Source organism: Lithobates pipiens, unplaced genomic scaffold (genome assembly GCF_037356315.1).
Source record: "Lithobates pipiens isolate NorthernLeopardFrog02 unplaced genomic scaffold, aLitPip1_a1.2 Scaffold_8, whole genome shotgun sequence".
NCBI classification, from domain to species: domain Eukaryota; kingdom Metazoa; phylum Chordata; class Amphibia; order Anura; family Ranidae; genus Lithobates; species Lithobates pipiens.
The window spans coordinates 444,779,573-444,800,323 of record NW_027507903.1 but is presented as its reverse complement, the minus strand read 5'-3'; positions in this window follow the sequence as shown (position 1 = coordinate 444,800,323).

Below are 20,751 nucleotides of genomic sequence, written 5' to 3'. Positions count from 1 at the left end.
TGGCGAACCTTGGCACCCCAGATGTTTTGAAACTACATTTCCCATGATGCTCAACTACACTGCAGAAGGTATGAGCATCATGGGAAATGTAGTTCCAAAACATCTGGGGTGCCAAGGTTCGCCATCACTGATATATAGTCATATATTTTGGTAAGCACTTATTCACACCATAATGAAAGTTAAAATGAACATCATGACCCATCACAATCATCAATTAGGACCATTCACCTTCACCTATGCCATGTCTGCTGCCTGGCATCCCGCTTGGGGGTACCCATGTTTGTCTTCTCCCCCTCAGCTCCCTTGCCATACTCTGGCTGCTGCCGTCCATTTGGGGATTCAGCGATGGAAACTCTGGTTTTGTTCATTGGTAAGTATTGGGCCGTTTTGCTCTGTCCCATTCTGCCATTGTTCTTACATTTACCACTGTGACATGTCATCCGCATCCACCCCTGATGAGCGAGCAATGAGCGGTTTTCTGATGCGTGCATTTGTATATACTGCTTTGTATAATGTTTTTATCAACTTTATTTATTCTCTTTATTATGTGCAAATCCATTGGCTGAGCTAATATGCTATATTATCCATGTATGTACATTCATTTTAATAAACATTTATACTACTATTAATCTTGTTACTCTGTGGCTAACTGTGACCACCCCATTTAAAGTCCCAGGGAAACTCTCCTTTTTTTGCATCATGATCATCACTGCAATTGACAGTTACACTCTGTAGATGTGCATTGCAGGCAAAATAAAGCCCAACTCCAAGCTCCTGGTCCCCTTCTGTTGCCTTTCCATTGTGCATTTATTTATGTTACCTTTTTTAGAAGTCTGTTCACATAATCTGAATGGCCTACTTCCTTTGTGCTTCTACTCCAGGGCTGATGCAGAGACCAGCACCTTTGTGAATATCCTTAGGGGGCGGGTCCATGATGACAGTATGTCCTCAGATTTTCAGCTTAACCAGTTAAGGACCGAGCCTCTTTCTGAGATTTGTTGTTTACAAGTTAAAAACATTTTATTTTGCTAGAAAATTACTTAGAACCCCCAAGCATTATATATTTTTTTTCTAACACCCTAGAGAATAAAATGGCGGACATTGCAATACTTTCTGTCACACCGTATTTGCGCAACGGTCTTACAAGCACACTTTTTTTAAAAAAAATAAACTTTTTTTAATTAAAAAATAAGACAACAGTAAAGTTAGCCCATTTTTTTTTTATATTATGAAAGAAAATGTTACTCCGCGTAAATTGATAACCAACATGTCACGCTTCAAAATTGCGCCCGCTCGTGGAATGGTGACAAACTTTTACCCTTAAAAATCTCCATAGGCGACAATTAAAAAATTCTACAGGTTGCATGTTTAAAGTTATAGAGGAGATCTAGGGCTAGAATTTTTGCACTCACTCTACTGAACGCGGCAATACCTCACATGTGGGGTTTGAACACCGTTTTCACGCATGCGTTCTTATTTATTTTACCTTTTATTTTTCATTTTTACACTTTAAAAAAAAAAAGATATCACTTTTATTCCTATTTCAAGGAATGTAAACATCCCTCGTAATAGAAAAAAGCATGACAGGACCTCCTAAATATGAGATCTGGGGTCAAAAAGACCTCAGATCTCATATTTAGACTAAAATGCAATAAAAAAAAGTCGTTTAAAAAAACTATTTAAAAAAAAATGTACCTTTAACCACTTCAGCCCTGGAAGGATTTACCCCCTTCCTGACCAGAGCACATTTTGCGATTCAGCACCGTTTGGCTTTAACTGACATTTGCGCGGTCGTGCGATGTTGTACCCAAACAAAATTGTCCCTTTTCCCACAAATAGAGCTTTCTTTTGGTGGTATTTGATTCTCTGTGGTTTTTATTTTTTGCGCTATAAACAAAAAAAGAGCAACAATTTCGAAAAAAACACATTCTTTTTTATTTTTGTTATAATTATCCCCAAAAAATATATAAAAAAACATTTTTTTCCCTCAGTTTAGGCTGATACGTATTCTTCGACACATTTTTGGTAAAAAAAAAAAAAAAAATCACAATAAGCGATTATTGATTGGTTTGCACAAAAGTTTTAGCATCTACAAAATAGGGGATAGATTTATGGCATTTTTATTAATTTTTTTTTTACTAGTAATGGCGACGATCAGCGATTTTATCATGACTGTGACATTATGGCAGACACATCGGACAATTTTGACCCGTTTTTGGGACTATTGGCATTAATACAGCGATCAATGCTATAAAATTGCATTGATTACTGTAAAAATGTCACTGGCAGTGAAGGGGTTAACCACTATGGGGCTAGGGAGGGGTTAAGTGTGTCCTGGGGTGTGTTTTTAACTGTCTGGGGGATGGGCTAGCAATAACATGGCACTGAACGCTGCTCCCAATGACAGGGAACAGACGTTCAGTGTCCTGTCACTAGGCAGAACGGGGAGATGCTGTGTTTACATCGGCATCTCCCCGTTCTTCAGCTCCATGACAGGATTGCGGGTATCCCCGTGGACATCGAGTCCGTGGGTCCTGCAGGCACGGAGCTCACGGCAGGCGCGGCAGGAAATTTAAAGTGATGTAGGGGTATGTTATTTTGCCCAGCCGTGCCATTCTGCCGACGTATATATACAGGCGGCGGTCGGGAAGCGTTTAAGAGCTGTGGGTGGAAGTGATGTTTTGACATAGTCACCTCTGTATACCCCCTCTTCCATAGTCACCTCTGTATACCCCCCCTTCCATAGTCACCTCTGTATATCCCCCTTCCATAGTCACCTCTGTATACACCTCCTTCCATAGTCACCTCTGTATACACCCCCTTCCATAGTCACCTCTGTATACCCCCCTTCCATAGTCACCTCTGTATACCCCCCCTTCCATAGTCACCTCTGTATACCCCTTCCATAGTCACCTCTGTATACCCCCCCTTCCATAGTCATCTCTCTATACCCCCTTCCATAGTCACCTCTCTATACCCCCTTCCATAGTCATCTCTGTATACCCCCTTCCATAGTCACCTCTGTATACACCCCTTCCATAATCATCTCTGTATACCCCTCCCCTTCCATAATCATCTCTGTATATCCCTCCCCTTCCATAGTCATCTCTGTATACCCCCTTCCATAGTCACCTCTGTATACCCCTCCTTCCATAGTCATCTCTGTATACCCCCCCCCACAGCCACAATTTGTAATCCTCCCTTTAAAGAGTTCTCACCTCTTCACAAATTCCTCCCCCTCCTTCTCACAGTTCTCATCCTCACCACGCGACACTGCACCTATCTGGTATGTGTGTGCGCTCTTTTTCCAACACACAGTCTCAGATCTGTAGCATACAGCCAGAACACTTCACTCTGTGCTATAGAAGTCTGAGGTGGGGGTGACGGGACAGGGGAGTACGGACGACCGCTCTGCCTCACTCCCTGTCACAGGCCAGCCACTCTGATCCTGCACCTCTTGACAGAGGGAGAAGCAAGATGAGTCGGCTCTTACACACACAGCTGTTCTCCTCCCTTGTCAGGGTGGCCGCTTGTGTTAACCCGGCCGGGAGAGCAAACGGAGGAGGATGGAACAGTTGTATTTGCAACTGCTACACCAGGAGAACTGTTCTAAGGCAGCACGGGCTTCAGGGGCAGCTGCTTTTGCCCTGCGTTAAAGACGGCCCTGAACCCGCCCCCTCTCACACTCCACCCAGGGCACCCGCCCCTTCCACCCACGCCTTGTACCGGCTCTGATTGTATGAAGATGGGTGGGGGCCATCTTTCCCTCACTCGTCTCCTTACCCAGCTAGTAACAGGATGTGATCGCCTCTGCCACTGCCAACAGCTCCAGTAAGCGGTGGAGGGTACCAGATCGCAGTGGGAGGGGAGGAAATCTGCCGCAAAGACCACTTATATCTTGTAGTGGACAGTCTGCTGAAGAAGGGGATACCAGGGTTATGGCAGCTAGCTGCTGCCATAACAACAATATCCTCCTTCAAGCAGCTGACGTAAAACTGCGGCAGATGGTCCATAAGTGGTTAAAGCGGAGGTCCCCCGAATTTTTTTTTTTAAAGTCAGCAGCTACAAATACTGCAGCTGCTGACTTTTAAAATATGGACACTTACGTGTCCAGGGTGCCTGCGATGTCGGCACCCGAAGCCATCCTGTCATTCGGCTCTCGAGTGCTGTCGCCAGCATCTTCGGTAAGGGAATCAGCAAATGAGGCTTCACTTCCCAGTTCCCTACTGCGCATGTGCATGCTCAATTCGCACTGCGTGATCCAGATGGTCCCTGTTGTCTCTGGGATCCATGTGTTTCCCAGCAGACAGCGGGGGGGATGGGAAGAGTCTATGCCCAGGAAGTGGGTGCAAATATCTGTATTATACAGGTATATGCACCCCCCCCCCCCGAAAGGTCCCAAATGTGACACCGGAGGGGGGGGAGGGTTCTGAAAAGCAGAGGTTCCATTTTTGTGTGAACCTCCGCTTTAAATGATGCCCAGAAGACTGGGGACATCTTGTGGCAAAAACAAATTACTGTGCAGCAGGGGTGTACAAACTGTTGATCTTCCTGGGCCACATTGCATTCCCAGCACACGTATGTCCTCATGAATGTTACATGGGAGCCTCCCTTGGATTACCAACAGTAGGGGCATCCTGGCCACTCAGTGTGGTACATCTCTGGTTTTTTTTGTAGTGAGTCGGGGGGTTTTAGTTTTCCCATGGGTTCAAACACCGTACCAGATGTGCATTGTTCTGGGGTCTTTTTTGATCCCTGTACCCAAAATTATTTGAGTTTTCCCCACTTTTGTTCTCTTTAGGCGGCCCAAGGGTCAGGTAGTTTGTTCGACCCATGGTACCTATGTCTGTGACAGCTGGAATCGTATCTTTCTCCCTTTGGGGGGAGGTTCCATGCTATCAATGTCCACCTGACATAGGCCTGTTTTCAAGTCAGGGTAGGGTGTCCGCATCGGGATCATGGGATGCCTATGTGGTGGTCCCTGCCCTTTCTTGTATCACACAGCAGTGATTTTTTTTTGTTGACTCCACGGCCCCTGCTTTTTTGGCAGTGGTCCGCATCATCGCCATGGTAACCCATAATGAGCAGTGGCGTTATCTCCCTTGTGGTGATGCCGCTGTCTCATCTATGTCGGATTGGCCTCATTATTGTGTGGTCATTCCCGACATCCGCATTGCAACGTCATCGCCATGGTTATGTATGGTGTGTGGTGGCGTAGTTTCCTTGGTAATGGCGCCACTGTCTCCTTTCATCCGGCGGTATGGCTTCACTGATGTAAGGTCATTTCCAGCCCTGGTCCTGCTGTGCCATCGTCTGGATCACGGGGGGAAGCGGCGGTATCCACCAGCACCACAATTCCATCCACTAGCACAGCAGTGCCATCCACCAGCACTGCAGTACCTCGGCAAATGCCATGTACCAGTGGGGTGTCACCTCAGTCTCAAAGGGTTAGGTCCCATGCCAGCCTTCCCTATTCCCTTCAGAACCCCTTATGGCTTCCGCCTAATTCAGGAGAAGCTATCATCCCCCCTTTCACTGCCCTTGAAATCACCACTGCCCTTGTATTCCCAAACGGCCCAGCAGAAACCATTAGATCCGATGTAGACTCTCTGTACGTCACTTTCATGAAAAAATCCCTCCCAAACCAACAGGCCAAAAACGGTAGAAAAAATGCCGGGTGTGCTGCAAAGGAGGAGTGAGAAGAGACACCAGTTTTTATTGTTCCCAATGTCCTTCCCAATCAGGCCTCTGCATAGTTGACTGTTTCCGCCGTTACCATACTTCACTAAATTATTAGTGAAGTATAGTAAACATAACCCTCACTTCCTACCATTTACCTTCACACCCCTTATGCCTCTACTTGCTCTGTAACTGACACTGGCTTGTTATTCGACCACGCTTCTGCCTACCAATTCTGTTAATACCTCTGCCTGATCTTGAACTGACCCTGGCTTGTTATTCGACCACGCTTCTGCCTACCAATTCTGTTCATACCTCTGCCTGATGTGGAACTGACCCTGGCTTGTTATTCAACCATGCTTCTGCCTACCGATTATGTACATACCTCTGCCTGATCTGGAACTGACCCTGGACTGTTTGACCATCCTTTTTGCCCGCCTCTTGGACTTTTCTTGTACCCTGCCACTTGACTAGTGGGATTCACAACACAGGGGTCTCACATATGTGAGGAGCTCCAGATTTTTTTTTCTGGATAAAGAAAACATTTTTTTGTTTTGGAAATATCTTATAAATGGACAACTTTGTGTAAAAAAAATGCGTTTTCATTTTTTTGCACGTTTTCCAAAAACTTCTGGAAAAAAAAACTGTTCAAAACACTCATCATGCTTTATAGATTATATGTTGGGGTGTTAGCTTTCCAAAATGGGGTCATTTTGTGGGCATTTCCATTGTCCTGGTACTCCAGGGCCTTCAAAAGTTTAATAGGTAGTCAACAAGTTAGATGTGTCATTTATGCTCCTAGAACACCTGATGGTGCTCCCTGCATGTTGGGCCTCTATATGTGGCCAGGCTGTGAAAAAGTCCCACACATGTGGTATCGCCATACTTAGGAGGAGTAGCAGAATGTATTTTGGGGCATCATTTGTGGTATACACATGCCATGTGAGAGAAATAACCTATTACAATGACAATTTTGTGGAAAAAAAATATTCATTCTGCAAAGAATTGGAGGGAAAAAAATGACAAACATCAAATGCCTCACCATGCATCTTACTAAATACCGTGGAATGTCTACTTTCAAAAAATGGGTAATTTGTGGGGTATTTGTAATTTCCTGGCTTGTTTGGGTCGCAAGAAATGAGACCAGTACTTCAGGTGTGATCAATTTTTAAGATTTGCACCACAAATTGTAGGCTCTATAACTTTCACACAGACCAAATAATATCCACTAATTTGGGTTATTTTTTTTTACCAAAGATATGTAGCAGTATAAATTGTAGGCAAAATGTATGAAGAAAAATTTATAATTTGAAAAAGTTTATCACAGAAACTGAGAAAAATGTGGGGTTTTTTTTTCCAATTTTTTTTTTCATTTATAGCGCAAAAAATAAAAAACCCAGAGGTGATCAAATATAACCAAAATAAAGCTCTATTTATATGGAAAAAGGACAAAAAATTCATTTGGGTACAGTATTGCATGACTGAGTAATTGTCATTCAAAGTGGGAGAGCACTGAAAGCTGAAAATTGGTCTGGTCATGAGGGGGATTTAAGTGCCCAGTTGTCAAGTCGTTAAATTTAACTATGGTTAAACTATGACAATAGGAAATGATGCAATTTGCTCTGAATCCAGTTTTTTTTTTTTTACGTATTGCATTTTTTGCTTTCACTTGTGACAACTGACCTATATGCTTTGCTGAAAGATGTAATACAACATTAAAAAAGAAAAAGTTATCAGACTTATAAAGCAGTACAAAGCTAAATAACAGCCTGAGGTTCCAGATATTTTGAAACATTACATAAAGATTTTTACTCGTTACTTGGAAGCTTAGTCATTAATCAGTGCTGATAAAAGATAATAACCTACTTTAAAGCACGATGCTAGCTTACAGTGAAATGTCACCCGTAATAGCTGAGATTAAATAAAAATACTGCAGCACTGAATGAGATGGCTGCCTGTGGGTCACAAATATGATCTTACATTCTTTTGGGCCACCCAGATTTTTTATCTTCTACATTTTATTATCATCAAGAAGGCCTCTTAGCACGTTTCACAGCTGTTACATCAAAAAAAGCCTGCAGTTCCAAAGCAGCACTGATGGGCATTGATAGGCAACACTAATGGGCACTCATGAGTGGTACTGATGGGCACTGATAGGCGACACTGATGGGGGCACTGAAAGGCTGCACTGATGGGTACTTATGGGCGGCAATGCTGGGCACTGATAGGTGGCACTGATGGGCACTGATAGGTGGCACTGCTGGGCACTGATTTGTGGCACTGATGGGCACCGATATGTGGCACTGATATGCTTAGCTGATGGCACTGGCAGGCATTGGGGATGGGCACTGATTGGCAGCTGCCTGGGTACTGATTGGCATTTCCCTGGTGGTCTAGGGTGGCATATCTGGTGGTCCAGTGTGGTGGCATCCCTGGTGGTCTTGGTGGCATCCTAGTGGTCCTGGGTTGGCATCCAAAGGGGGGCTATGCTGTGAAAAAAAACAGCACAGACCCCCCTATCAGTAGAGCAGCTGATCGGCTCTCCTCTACTTGCATTTGTCAGACAGGAGTGATAAAAAGCCGATCAACGGCTCTTCCTGTTTATATTGTGATCAGCTATGATTGGACACGGCTCATCGTGTGGTAAAGAGCCTCTGTCAGAGGCTCTTTACAGAGATTGGCGTAGCAGTGTGTTAGACAAACACACCACACCACTGATTGCCAAGATGCACGCCCCCAAGGGCACGCTAGAGTGGTCATTCTGGAGGGGCTTCATATGACGTCCACCCAGAACGGGAGCCGCAACGCCCAGCCATCATTTGACGGCCGGCGGGCAGGAAGGTGAATCCTGTATTTTCAGGGTCCTCAATGAATTTATGTGCAGACTCACCTAGAATATATGTTTTTTTAACAACTTGCCGCCTGCCCTATAACAATATGACGTCGGCAAAGTGGTTGCGATATCCTGACCGGATGTCACATGATGTCGCCAGGATATCAAGCTGCTGGGTGTCCCCGGGGGGTGCGCATCATGGCGATTGTTGTTGAGGTGTGTCAGTGAGACACTGCAACTCTGATCTAGGTAAAGAATCTCTGACAGAGACTCTTTACCACACAATCAGCCACGTCCAATCATGGCTGATCACGATGTAAACAGAAAGAGCCATTGATCGGCTTTTCCACTGACATGGGGGGGGTTGTCCTGATTGATTATCAGTGCAGCCCCCTGAGGATGCCTACACCAGAATTCCAGGGATGCCACCAGGACCACCAGGGATTGCCACCACTAGTCACCATCAGGTATGGCACCCTAGACCACCAGGGATGCCAATAAATGCCCACAATGGATGTCAATCAGTGCCCACAATGGATGCCAGTGCCCACAATGGGCATCACTGATTAGCAGGCATTGTTTGGCACTAATTGGCATACATCAGTACCATCCATTAGTGTACATCACTGCCACCTATCAGTTCCCATCCATGCTTATCCGTGCCAACTATCAGTGCCCATCCATGTTGCCTATCGGTGCCCATCCGTGCCGCCTTTCAGTGCCCATGAGTGCCGCCTTTCAGTGCCCATCAGTGCTGCATATTAGTGCCACCTATCAGTGTCCATCAGTGCCGCCTATCAGTGCCCCATAGTGTCCATCATCAGTGCCCATCAATGCCACTTCAGCAATGCCACCTCATTGGTGCCACCTCATCTGCGCCCATCAGTGAAGGGGAAAAAATACTTAATTGCAAAGTTTTGTAACAGAAACAAAAAAACATTTTTTTTTCAAAATGTTCATTCATTTTTTTATTTGTTTAGCAGAAAGTAAAAATCACAGAGGTGATCAAATACCACCAAAAGAAAGCTCTACTCGTGGGAACAAAATTATAAAAATTGAGTTTGGATACAGTGTAGTCAAAGTGCAACAGTGCTAAAAGCTGAAAATTGGTCTGGGCAGGAAGGTGTATAAGTGCCCGGTATTGAAGTGGTTAAGATAATACACTGCACAGCTTTTAAATGATGGAATAGAAGCTTACAAGGGTCATCAAAGAGGATTTTGTATAAGCCAGTCCCCTTACTATAAAGGGGGCAGGGGCATAGAGCAGCCAGTAAATTGTAAGATGTTGCAGGGAAAGCTCACATGCATTATAGGGAAAGAATAAAGTAAATTAGGAAACTGTTTTAATTCTGGTTGCTAGTTCTTTGGGCAATCAACCCTTTGCTATGTTCTGTCCTGTCAATAGCTGACTTTTTTTTTTGCTTCTTTTTTAATGGGCTTTTGGTTAAGAAAGTGATATATTTATTTTTCTTTTTATTACATAAAGGCTTTATTGTATCATGCAAAAGATTGCCAAAAGTTAAACAGTGTCAAACCATATAGCGTTTAAGAAAGGAAATAAGAAACAAAGTATACGTTGAGTGTAGCATAGGCTAGCAAAGTACAATTTATGTTAGTTGTGTCTCAATGGTAGGTGGCAAGAGGCAAACAGAATTAGCCCTTGTACACACGGTCGGAGATTCCGTCAGAATGTGTCCTATCGGACCGTTTTGTCGGATATTCCAACTGTGTGTGGTATGCATCGGACTGTTTCTGTCTGACCAAATTTTCCAACTTGCTGGCAATATTTTCCGACAAACTACTCCGATCGGACATACTCCGATCATGTGTAGCCTACTCCGATGGACAAAGTGCCACGCCTGCTCACATTCAAATTCCGACACGGAAGCGCTCGTTCAGGTAAAACTACTGCTCGTAAGCGATATAGCACATTCGTCACGCTGCAATGTTAAAAAGCGCATTCTCTTGTTCTTTACAATGCTGCAAGAAGGAGAACTTCTTTTGATGCTCATAGTCACACACACTTCTCCCGAACGTATTTCCTGACTGTTTTTTAACCATTTCGGCAATACAATTTTTGTTTGCGTCACATCTACACAATTTTAGATTTTGTTTATTCTTTTTTGGATGCTTTTTTTTATATTTCCTAAAAATCTCCTTTAACTAGTTGCTGACCGCCGGCCGTCAAATGACGGCCAGGCGGCGCACCTATTGTGGCGGGAGGCCGTCATATGACGGCCTCCCGTTTAAACAGGGAATGCGCGATCTTGCGTGCGCATCCCTGTTTCTTCGGTGGCGGAGTGTCACGGAGACACCGCTCGCCACCGAAGGGGGTGAACAGCCATTCGTTATGGCTGTTTACCACGTGATCGGCCGTGATGAAGTCACGGCCGATCACAGATGGTCACACCCCGAACGTGCACGGCGCATGCGCGCGATCGCGCTGCGCGTGCACGTCGGTGGCGGCGTGTTCCCCGGGAACACTGCTCGTCACCGACGCTGGTAAACAGCCATTGGCCGGCTGTTTACCCACGTGATCGGCTGTGATCCTTTCACAGCCGATCACAAAAATGTAAACAAACTGCGGTAACGGGATGTTACCGGGTTCTCCTCCTCACACACCGATCGTGTGTGAGGAGGAGATTGCGGTAACATCTCGTTACCGCATACAGTGTACACCAATCATACTGATTGCACCCCCCCCAATAAAGAGGACCTGTCACCACCCCTCATAGTACCTGTCAATCAGTCCATCAATGTACCTGTCACAGTCCATCAGAGTATTTGAGTACCTGTCACAGCCCATCAGAGTACCTGTCAGCCCATCAGAATACCCGAGTACCTGTCACAGTTCATCTGAGTACCCGAGTACCTGTCACGGCACATCAGAGTACCCGAGTACCTGTCACGGCACATCAGAGTACCCGAGTACCTGTCACGGCACATCAGAGTACCCGAGTACCTGTCACGGCACATCAGGGTACCCGAGTACCTGTCACGTTCCATCAGGGTACCCGAGTACCTGTCACGGCCCATCAGGGTACCCGAGTACCTGTCACAGTCCATTAGAGTACCGAGTACCTGTCACAGTCCATTAGAGTACCGAGTACCTGTCACAGTCCATCAGGGTACCCGAGTACCTGTCACAGTCCATTAGAGTACCGAGTACCTGTCACAGTCCATTAGAGTACCCGAGTACCTGTCACAGTCCATTAGAGTACCCGAGTACCTGTCACAGTCCATTAGAGTACCGAGTACCTGTCACAGTCCATCAGGGTACCCAAGTACCTGTCACAGCCCATCTGAGTACCCGAGTACCTGTTCCAGTCCATCTGTGTACCAGAGTACCTGTCACAGTCCATATGAGTACCTGTCACCGCCCTTCAGAGTACCCAAATACCAGTCACCAAACCATCAGAGTACCTGTCACCAGGCCATCAGAGTACCCGAGTACCTGTCACCAGGCCATCAGAGTACCCGAGTACCTGTCACCAGGCCATCAGAGTACCCGAGTACCTGTCACCAGGCCATCAGAGTACCCGAGTACCTGTCACCAGGCCATCAGAGTACCCGAGTACCTGTCACCAGGCCATCAGAGTACCCGAGTACCTGCCACCAGGCCATCAGAGTACCCGAGTACCTGCCACCAGGCCATCAGAGTACCCGAGTACCTGCCACCAGGCCATCAGAGTACCCGAGTACCTGTCACCAGGCCATCAGAGTACCCGAGTACCTGTCACCAGACCATCAGAGTACCCGAGTACCTGTCACCAGGCCATCAGAGTACCCGAGTACCTGCCACCAGGCCATCAGAGTACCCGAGTACCTGCCACCAGGCCATCAGAGTACCCAAGTACCTGTCACCAGGCCATCAGAGTACCCGAGTACCTGTCACCAGGCCATCAGAGTACCCGAGTACCTATCTCCAGCCCATGTCTCATAGAATATATGTTGGGGTGTTTGCTTTCCAAAATGGGGTCATTTTGTGGGTAATTTCACTGTCCTGGTGGTCCAGAACCTTCAAAAGTGTGATGGGTAGGAATGAAATGAGATGTGTCATTTATGCCCCCTGAACGCCTGAACGTACTACTTCAATGTTCGGCCTCTCTATGTGGCCAGGCTGTGTAAAAGTCCTACACATGTGGTATCGCCATACTCGGGAGGAGTAGCAGAATGTATTTTGGGGTGTAATTTTTGCTATATACATGCTATGTGTTAGAAATATCTTATAAATTGACAATTTTGTGTAAAAAAAAAATGCGTTTTAATTTTTTTCCACATATTCCAAAAACTTCTGGAAAAAAATGAACCGTTCAAAAGACTCATTATGCCTCACAGATTATACGTTGGGGTGTTTGCTTTCCAAAATGGGGTAATTTTATGGGAAATTCCATTGTCCTGGTACTCCAGGGCCTTCAAAAGTGTAATAGGTGGTTGAGAAATGAGATGCGTCATTTTTGCTCGTTGAACGTCTGAAGGTACTACATCAATGTTAGTGCTCTGTATGTGGCCAGGCTGTGTAAAAGTCCTACACATGTGGTATCGCCGTACTCGGGAAGAGTAGCAGAATGTATTTTGGGGTGTAATTTGTTGTATGCATATGCTGTGTGTGAGAAATAACCTGATAATATGACAATTTAGTAAAAAAAAATAAAAAAAAATAAAAAATCTTCATTTTGCAAAGAATTGTGGGAAAAAATGACAACTTAAAAAAACTCACCATGCTACTTACTTAATACCTTGGGATGTCTACTTTGTAAAAAGGGGTCATTTGGGGGGTATTTGTACTTTCCTGACTTGTTAGTGTCTCAAGAAATGAGGTACACCTGATGTACTGAAGGCCTGATCAGAAGTGATCAATTTTCAGTGATTGGCACCATAGTTTGTAGACTCTATAACTTTCACAAAAACCAAATAATATATACTAATGTGGGTTATTTTTACCAAAGATAGGTAGCAGTATAAATTTTGGCCAAAATCTATGAAGAAAAATGACTAATTAGCAAAAATTTATGACAGAAACAAAGAAAAAGGCATTTTTTTCACAAAATTTACGTTTTATTTTATTTATAGCACAAAAAATAAAAAACTCACTAGTGATTAAATACCACTAAAAGAAATCTCTATTTGTGTGGAAAAAAGGACGCAAGTTTCATATGGATACAGTGTAGGATGACTGAGTAATTGTCATTCAAACTGTGAGAGCGCTGAAAGCTGAAAATTGGTCTGGTCAGGAAGGGGGTGTAACTGCACTGTATTGAGGTGGTTAAAGACAGTTTGCTCATTTCTCTTTTCTTTTGGGGTGTTTTTTGTGTGTAAACTTACCACAACAACATTATTGTATTTTTTATCTTTGGTTTTTCGTTTTTAATCTACAGGAGGTTGTTTAGTGTTGGTACCCCTTATTATTCATTTCACTTTGTATTTTTGAAATGTACCTGCCCGCTCACAAATGAACTGGCCTTTTGGAAGGAAAACACATACACAAGTATTTCATCAAACAAAAAAAACCTTTATTTTGGTCGCAATAAAATAAAAAGAGGAATGCAGCGCTGGAGAAACTTGTTACTTTGGTGCAGACTTTGGCCCCCAGGGCAGACATGAACAAATTAGAATAAGAAAAATTGGTGGCCTGAGGAGTACATATCTCAGGGAGAGAAGTCTGGTCCAGAAGTCATAGAGAACAGGAAATTCAGATGCCATCTATGTCCCCAGGATGTGGTTCATCAAGAGGCTGCATCTTCTGGCAGACCAGACTGAACCCAGGCCATCACTCTCTCGTCTTCCTTAGGCACTTCCCTCCAGGCATCCTTCGGGGCTGTGGCTGGGCTCCTGTAGTTGGGGCAGGAGGAGGAGGGCGTTGGTCGACCTCCTGGATGCCACTTGCCACAGCCTCCCCCCGACTGACGTCTTCCTGTGTATGAAAAGGGGACAGTTTTAGTTTTTTGCTCATCAATCACACCATTTTGTGCTCCTGGCTTTTGCAAATTGAATGTTACCAAATAGAACAGACTATCATTCTAAGCCCAGCATTTTTCTTTCCCGTCCCAATCATTTTTGGTCACTTCTTAAAAATCAAATGGTGTTGCGCTACCTGAAAGGGTTAAGCTAGACTATACTAAACTAAAAATAAGGTGCCTTATGCGTTATATATATATTACCAGTGTTACTAAATAACACACTCCCCAGAGCAATGTCTCCTCCTATTAGGTGATGTCTCCTCCTATTAGGTAAATGTGATAAAAATCACCGATACTATACAATTATATATTACACACGGTAAATATAAAACTAATCCAAATATATAAAGTGCCTTCAGCAAATTAAATCATGAATAATCAAAGAAGAACAAAAGAAACAAAATAATAAAGTCTTTGTGTGAAATTAAATGAAATAAAGTGACCAGTGGCTTTTTTTCCAGTGCTCCTCACAATAAAACAAAATGATAAAGTCTTTATGTGAACTGAAATGGGTAAAGTGACCAGTGGCTTGTTCGGTGCTTCTCAAAAACAGGTGCCAGCAACCGTGTCTTTAATTCTTATATCTCCAGTGTTCACGGCACACCAGGTGGAGTGGCCCCTTACCTGTAAGGTAAACAGCAGAGCAACCAAACGGCAAGGTCCAGGGGTTGTGACCTTATTCCTGGCAGGTGAGTACTGGCCCCCTCGGCTGGAATTTTGCACCTCAAATAGTTTCCACATAGATCTTAAGGCTCAATATTATCCACAAGGGTCTCATAGAAAAGAGAGAGGTATGCTCCGATGGTGAAGTATGTATATAAATTTATTTAAAAAGTGTATTGAAAAGGTACTCACAAACAAGTAGTAAAAACCAGCTTTAAAAACGAACGAGCGTTCCGCTCGTGGTGTGAACGTCACTTCCGGTATCCTAATTCCTCCTATTCCGACGCGTATCGTCACCAATCACGTGACTTCCTCACGTGACTTTAAGAATACACTATTGGGGGTTAGGGCTTATACCCCTGCCGGTGGTCTGCTGCAACCTATCCTTATTAATAGCCTAGGCCCTTGGTGAGAGCGCGGGGATACCCTAATCTACTATATTTTTGGTCACTACTGTCTCTTGATATGTAAACCACTTTGTTAAATCACAACTTACTAATCAATAAGAACATCTAGTTTTTTTTTTTTTTTTTTTCAAAATATTTTATTGTAATAAACAGGGTAGTATGCATACAGAATCATGTATGTTGCAAACATTGCAAAAAAGAAAAAACCAACGATACATTCTAGTGTACAGCAATATATCAGTGTCCACATTAGGAACATTTTGTGCCTAAACAACATAGTTTTGAACAAATACAAATTCAGTAAGTATAATTATTTAAGATAAAGAGATTAGGTCAGTGGGTGGGGACCAGTATGAGTGGAGGTCGTAGGCTGAGGAACACTGTCAGGGCCCATCATTTGGGGTAAATTATCATCGTATGAGGGAAATAGAAACCACATTTATCATTTATAATAAACCTTACGGGAGATTAGGGTAGGGGATAGATAGACAGGCCATTAACGACATAAGGTTTCTAGAATCCTCTATAAACATGCAGACCTAATACTATGAGGGTCTGGGTAAACTATCGGACATCTCCTTTGGAGCCCTGTCTTACATCTTCTAATCAACTCGTTGGTTATACTCATGAATAGTGTCGTAATAGGTTATTTTATGAGGTACCCTTATGTCTAGGGTGGGTATGAGGGGGGGGGGATAGGAACAGGAGGATTGTTAAAGTGAAATAGAGAGGGGAAAGAGGGGGAGGGTAGGTACACAGGGGGAGGGGAGAAGGGAATGAGGGGGGAATCCAAGCAGTCACCATTAAATATCATTTGAGTAGTGTATCATAACTCTCCTAAAACAACAAATGCCTAAGTATGATGTATGGGCAAAGAAGGATCTAAGCATGAACATCTGGAACGATCCGATGTTAATCATTCAATATGCAGGGAGGTTTGCTGCAGTCATTTGTAATGAGTTCATTCTAAACGTAGGAATATATAATTAAGTGGCAATGTATTTCCATCATATTTGGAGTAAGGGGAGCTGATGGCAGCATTCAGTCAGGGTTTGAAAGAATGAGTTTGTATTCCGGAGTGGACTCAAATTCCTTCCAGAACATCTAGTTAACATCATTAAATGTACCACAAGAAATATGTTCAACAATGCAATACCTGTCTCAAGCTGGGCCCCTCCACATGTTGCTGCCTGGAAGGCCCAGGTTGGACGTTGGAAGCCTCAGCTGGGGGTGAAGGATGCCTTGAAGGAAGACTGGAGAGTGGTGGCCTGAGTGGTGGCCTGGGTACCCCCTGGTCTACCAGAAAATGCATCCTCTCAAAGTAAACCATCCTGGGGTAATAAACGGCATCTGGATCTCCTGCTCTCAAGGACTCCAGGTGCTTCTTTCTCTCCCTGAGATATGTAAGCTTCATGGCCTCAATTTTCATATTCAGATAGGCCATGTCTGCCGTGGGGACCATGATCCGCACCAAAGAAAGAAGTTTCTCCAGCGCTGCGTTCCTCTTTCTTATTTCGTAGTAAAACTTGTTGTGGATCTGCCACAGGCAGGGCATCTCCTTGTACATTTGGAGGAATAGCCCCATAAAATTGGTGTTTTGGAATGGATCCATATTGTCTGCAAGACACAACACAAGACAAACCCTCAAATACTAATAATGCCATTAAAAACCCTCCTAATCTTGTCCCAATATCGGCCTAGATAGAAGCAGTCTAGTCTAGTGATGCACCAAGTTAAAAATGTTACCTTTGTTTGCTCGATCGGCGCGTCCGCGCCTCACTCTCTTCACAGATCTTACGGACGATACACGCGTGTTGCGTTTTATATACAGTGCGCATGCGTGAAACTCCGCCCACCCCTGACGTTCTTTCTAGACTATTCCCCGCCCCTTTGCTTTCGGCGCAGTGGGGAGAGCACATGGCAGAGAGAACGCAGGTGCGCAATCACAGTTCCACTAACGAGGAGGGGGGTGAGGAAAGCCCGGAGCCTGAAACGTCCCGATCCAGGAAGAGAAGATTTAAGGCCTCAAATATGTATTTTGGAGAGATGTTGGAGATGGTGGACATATTGAGCAGGACCGACTCTGATGGGTAGTATGGACCTTACCCAAACCCAAATATCAGAAAGGCCAAGATCATGACTAAAGTTGTGAAGAGTCTTCAGAAGAATTTTGGGGTACGCCGATCCAAAGATCAACTGAGAAAACGCTGGTCAGACCTGAAACTGAGGGAGCATGAGCAGTACAGAAGGCTGAAGCATGTTTTTAAAAAAAAGTAAGTAGTTGTCGTGTGTTCATATGATTATTCTTGCTTGCATCCTGCTTCATGTGCTTTGATTTCATGTTGTGCATTTTAAAATGGCCACTTTCAAGTTCATGGTTTCATTCGTTCGTAGGAAATATCGTTCTGCAGGTAAGTATTCCAGCTGAACACAGTATCCCCAATAATGTTCTGACCTTGAAGCTCTGCGAAAAGAAACAATTGTACAACACTTCCAAACAATGTTTCATATTCCTAATTCTGCCCTCTGTGTGCTAATTATTCTTTTTTTTTCATTCTCATAGGGGAGAGAAGACTCGGCAAGTATGAGGACAGCAGGGACCACACCCCTCCCAAAGAAGGGCAAATTCCAAAACCAGAAAGAGAGGAGGAGGAGGAGGAAGGAGAGATCATGGGGTTGGCCAAATTGTCACCACAACAGGTGAGTGTTGGAGAACAGAGCTCCCGGTAATCTCATCGATGTATGTCACCATATTTTTATTACATGGTGTGTTTTTTTGCTTTGTTTTGTAGGTGATGTGGAAGAAGATTCCCGTTTTACCAGTGAAAGTGCCCAGATCCTGATTGGGAAGATAATGGGGTGCAATCGGGATTTGGAAAACATACAGCAAAACATCAATGATGTTAAAAATAAAATGAAGAACATCATTGATGTTTCGGGGAGAGTGTGAAAGACCAAAAACTAGCTAGGGTTTTAGTTTTGCTATTTTAAAACTCAACTTTTGTATTTTTCAAAAATAGAAATTTGGAAGATGCACAGAGTGTGTAAACATGTGCCATCTCCCATCATGGGGGATCAATGCACGTGTTTTGTGTAAAGTGGCTGAGATGAAGGGTTTGCAGCCCAAAGCATGTACATTGATCCCCCATGATGGGAGATAGCACATGTTGACACACTGTGTGCATCTTCCAAATTTGGATATTCCAGGGGTCACACCCCATGTGATGAAGACAATATCAGCCCAGTTTGTACATACTCATGTCTGATATTGTCTTCACTTTTCAAAGTTGAACTTTGTAAGTTCCTGTGTTCTGTATTTTACGCTTTGATACATGCCTGTTTACACAAAAACACCAAGTAAGCCAAATTTTACAGAAACTCTGTTTTTGATACACACAATTTCTTGGTTTGTTGTAAAAACCTTTTCTAAATGCACATGTGAATGTGCTTGTATTAAAAAGTTTAATTATCAACAATGTGTGGCTTCCTTTTTCATTGCGCCAAAAATGTATTTGGAGTAAAATTTTAGTTTGTGCTGAGGAGTGTGATTTACTAAAGGAAACTCCACTTTGCACTCCAAGTGCAGTTTCAGGTGTACTTTTGCAGTGCACTTGTAGTGCATAGTGGATGTGCCTTTAGTAAAAAAACACCAACGGTGAGGTGTAAATTTGGACAATCATGCCATTTTCCTTCCATGGTGCTGAAAATTAGCACGATTTTGGTCAGTAATGCACTACATACATTAGTTACCAAAAAAAAGGTGTGTGTGTGTAGCAGACCCACAACATAATAAGATTATCTGAAGAAGAGACTGTCCCCTCATCTCGCTCTGAAATTGGGTTTGAACTGTTGTTGAAAAAGGCACAACTTGAAAAAACATAAATATACCTAGGAGACACCTAAAACCAAGCCAAGCAGTAAATGCAGGAGTTTCAGAGAAAAATGTATTCTTAAAATGCTGCTCAGACATTGTCTGGCATATCAATGCCCCCCCTACCCACAAAGTAGTCCATGTATTGGGTTCTAACCTCATGGGCACTTTGGGAGGCAAGCCAGGATGAGCAGGTTCAAGGCCCGTGAGGTTATCTTAATTTTCCAGCAAGTCTGCTTCTTGTTGGCCAACTGAGACCGCATAGTTCACAGAAACGTTTTTAAGAAAATTGTGCAGAACACAGCACGCCAGCACTATGTGATTCAGTTTGTATTCCGCCATGTGAATAGGCATAAGAAAAAAGCGGAACCGGCCAGTATACCAAAAGTGTTCACCACTCTTCGGGCTCTGGACAGGTGGAAATTAAAAATCCTCTGCTCTGGGGTGAAGGTCCTCATCGGGAAAGGCTGCATCAGATGGTTTGCCAGGGCAAACGCCTCATCCGCGACAAAGACGAACGGAAGTCCTTCCTGATTCTCCTCTGGGGGTGGCAAGCCCAGACTGCCACTCTGGAGACGCCAATAGAACTCCATCCGTGCAAACACTCCACCATCCAACATCTGTCCATTTTGCCCCACGTCCACATACAAAAACTCATATGTCGCAGACACCACCAGCAACATCACAATACTATTAAACCCCTTGTAGTTAAAATAGAACGACCTCGAGTTGGGTGGTGGGACGATGCGGACGTGCTTCCCATCTATTGCTCCTCCACAATTGGGAAAGTCCCAACGACTGGCAAAGTGGAAGGCCACAGTCTGCCATTCCTGTGGCGTTGAAGACACTGTGTAGTGAAACAAGACCAAAAATTTGTAATTTGACAAATCAACATTGCAAGCAGATTAGACACCAACATTTTTGGTCAAAATTAGTATAACATTTTGGGAACTGAGTATTTAAAGCCTAAAGTATAAGGTCCCCTTATGAGAGTCATCAGGATTATTCTCCCAGGTCTCACGGAGCAAAGGCATGTATGAGAACTGGTCACGCTGGCGCAACCAATTCTTGGTCCACAAATGCCTCCCCTCCCTGTTCATGGACGGGGCTTGTGTCAAAGTAACAACCCCAACATGAAGCCCCTGCACAGCACAAACTCTACGACGAGTACGTAGACGAAACATGGTTTCAAAACGGTCGGCTCGTCAGAACGGACAACAGAAAGCACCGATAAACAGCAAGGCCTGAAAGAACAACCTGAATAGCAGAAGCAAGCAGACAATAAGAAAGAAATGCCTTTCAAAGTGTACTATACCAAGATATAGTCCACAATGATAA